The sequence below is a fragment of the Cyprinodon tularosa genome, unplaced genomic scaffold (assembly GCF_016077235.1).
Source record: "Cyprinodon tularosa strain WSP-4 unplaced genomic scaffold, ASM1607723v1 ctg554, whole genome shotgun sequence".
NCBI classification, from domain to species: Eukaryota; Metazoa; Chordata; class Actinopteri; order Cyprinodontiformes; family Cyprinodontidae; genus Cyprinodon; species Cyprinodon tularosa.
Window position 1 is genome coordinate 712,501 of NW_024039290.1, and position 3,460 is coordinate 715,960.

Sequence of the window (3,460 nt, forward strand, 5' to 3'; positions counted from 1 at the left end):
ACAATTTAAGCCAATGAATTTGGACAACTTGACTAATTTTTATTTAATTTCACAAAATTCTTTATGCTTCAATTTTTGTATCTTATTTTTTTATATATTTGATTTTTTTTATTTTGAAGGGAAACACCGGAAGCTGTCTGTCTAGCTTCCAGCAGCTTTGCAGCGGTCCCATGCAGCTCATGCCTGGAAAGCATCAGTGAGTTCAGTTTGCCCGGTGCGCGTAGAGGACTCAGCGGGGTCACGGAGCTGCAGCGTCCCGCGGAGCAAAACCATCCGGACCCGAACCGCTGCTCTGCGACACCGGAACCAGAGGGGAGAACCAGACCGGTCCTTACCGCCCGGACTCCAATGAACAGACCGAATCCATCTAAGGACACATCCCAGAAGAAGATCCCAGCGCTGGTTCCGAGATGAAAGCGGTCGGCAGACAGGTCGGGGCGTCCTCAGAGGCGCCAAACGGAGACATGAAGCGGAGGCCGAGTTACCCCGGAGAGCTGCGGGCCAAACACGCCAACATGTCAGCCAAGATCTGGGTGAAAGTGGCCATGGCCATCGCTTACTTCCTCAGCGTGTCCGTGGCCGCCTTCATCCTGGCCATTTATTACGCGTTCTTCTGGGAATCCAAACAGCAGCTCGGGAACAGCAGCAACTGCACCAACAGCTCCAAGGGTTTCTGATGACTGAGCAGGACGCGCGCTCTGAGACAGGTGAATGCGCACACCTGACAGGAGGCTGCAGGGGGAGGAGATGGAGGAGACGTCCTGCATGGATGGAGATGATTTTCCATTTTTATCCCTAAACTCTCTGGGTTTCTACACAACTCACTCTATTCATCCTGCAGACACAGAAGGATGATGTTTTTTTTTTTTTTCTGACTTTCAGAGTTCCTTCACTCAACCTTTAATGCATGGGCGGATTCTGATTTGACTGACCCTCTGGGCACAGAGGCGTCTAAAAAGGCCCCAAACTCCCTCAGTGTTATGGTGACATTTTAAAGGCAGCAAGCCTTTAAAACCTGCAGCTACATTTCATAACACAGCTTCTCCCAGTGGAGGCAGAAAAAAGATGAAATCCCAAATGGACCCACACTAAGACCTCCCAGCCAATGTTTACATATGGGAATTAAAGAAGAAAATTGTCTTGAAAATGTGTCCCACATCAACACCTATTAGGGTAAAGGTCTGATTACTTTAACTTTATTTTATCTTTTGATTTTGGCCTCTGCATGTTTCCTCTAAGGGTCCAGAGACACCGGAAGGTCCAACCTCTAATTCTTCGTCCATGCTCCATAGTTGTGGAGCAGTTGTGGGTTAAAAACTCTGTATTCTCACTCCAAAGTGCGGGGAAATGTTCCGTAAGAAGAAAAAAAGATTTTTATCACTAAACATGATGTATAAATCTGTAACGACGATGCATGACTCGTGCAGTCATAAATTTCAATTATTCACCAGTTGTTACAGCCTGAAACTGAACCAGAGTTACCTCAGAATCAAAAAAACTCTGTTTAACTTTCACAAATATTAAATAAGTAATCCGTCTAAAATAACTTCAGACAGCAGCTCCAACAGAATACGTCAAAATTTGTATTTTGGAATATAAACAACAGTGTATTTACTGGTTTAAATCCCAAATGTTTCATCCAGAGAGGACTAAAGTTGTTCCTCAGTTAATTTATTTCATCAATATTTCCTCTAAGGTTAGCTGATTTCATTGATGGGATATCGATTCTGAAAAACACTGATGTTTAGTTTAATTCAAATGTGAGATTGTTGACCAAATATGGCGTGCGAAGCAGTTTAAATTGGAAAATGGCCAAAACACAAATGCTGGGAATATTTGATGAGTAAGAAACATTTTTTTTTAAGCCTCCCAAGTCAAAATGTCAGCTATTGTTCAGTTTCCAGCAGATAAGTTCAGGAGGAAACTCTCCTTGTTATTTGATTTGGCTCCAGCTCTGTGGTTCAATTCATTGCCTGTTTTGTTTACAAAAAGAAAAAAAAATGTTAAAAAATAAAAACCCACAGAAAAGGACTAGTTTTTAGAAAGGTCCCTTCATTGGACATTTCTTTATCTCTTTATTAAATGTTCCTCCTGTGGAAACAGGTTTGATGCAGGACAACTTAGAGAACACTATAGGACCCAAAGGGGCCCTGGATAATGTTGCGTAATGTCTTACTATAGGTTATACAACCAACATAATTGGGTGGGATTGTAAATCCAGTAAACACTTAAGCTCCACATGGGATCCATAAAACACATATTGTCTTGAAAAGTGTCTAAAATGTAAAAAAATATATATATGTTTTTATTAATTGATATAAAGCATCCTTTGTTTTAGGGAACAGGAGTCTAAATTATTAATCGTAAAAGAATAACAACTGATCTCTCTTTTCAGCCATTTTTTCCACCTAAAACAACAAAATAACCAATTTAAAGATATTCTCAGTCTAGAGCAGAACCGGTCTTTATTCCCTGGATGAACCAAAAGACATATTTGGCAGCTTTAATCCTTATAGACGTTTTTAAAACATGCCTTATTGCTTCTTTTTAAAGTGTAAATGAAGCACCTGTGCCCGGATGGCCTGCTCAGCAATCCGCCCATCCTTAAGAGCTAAAAGTTGAAGCTAAGACACTTTAGATCCTTAAATCTGCCCAGGAGGAGCATCTGGAGGGACCCTTCAACAAGATCTGTTGAACTTTTAACCAGGAACACAACAAACTCTTGCAACTTTTTTTTTTTCCCCCATATAAGGAAACCCGCAAACTCCATAAAACGAATCTTAAAAAAACACTAAAGATGCTTCTGTGACCCCACTTTGAGAACTTATCTCCTCCCCTTCCAGGATGTCCTTCTCCTGCAGCAGAACGGTTGCCTTTTTCCTTTTTCTTTGCACGGCAGGAAGCTGTTTTTCATTCAGGTATCAGGAGGAGCTTTGAAGCGACCCTGTGCTGTAGCAGACGTAGCCTCAACTGGGATCCCCACCGTAGGAACCATAGGTTGACCTTTGTCCCTTTTTTTAGAGCTGCTTTTATCTAGCATCGCCTCACAGAACGAGTGCTAATACGACAAGGCGGTTCTGATGACACTGTTCACCTCACTTTATAGTTTAGACGGCAGTCTTTACGTGTAAACCAGACTGTTTTATTTACGGCGCAGCCCTGTGAGTTACTGTTATATGATAAACTATGCATTTATTCCAGCCTGTGAGTGTGTGTGTTGTTATTCTCAGTGCTGTCGACAGATGAGGGAAAACAGAGCGCTGTGCTGCCTTCGTCTTGTCGTCCTGAGCTAAAATATTATAGGGGGGGGGGGGGGGGGGGGGGTGACTGTAAAGGCCGGGCTGACCTCAGCTTTCAGTCTGAGTTATATATCTCATTTGAAGGGTTTTTACATATTAGCGCATAAGGATAAATGACTTGGTTCATAAAGTACTTAGATATAACCAACACAGAGATTAAA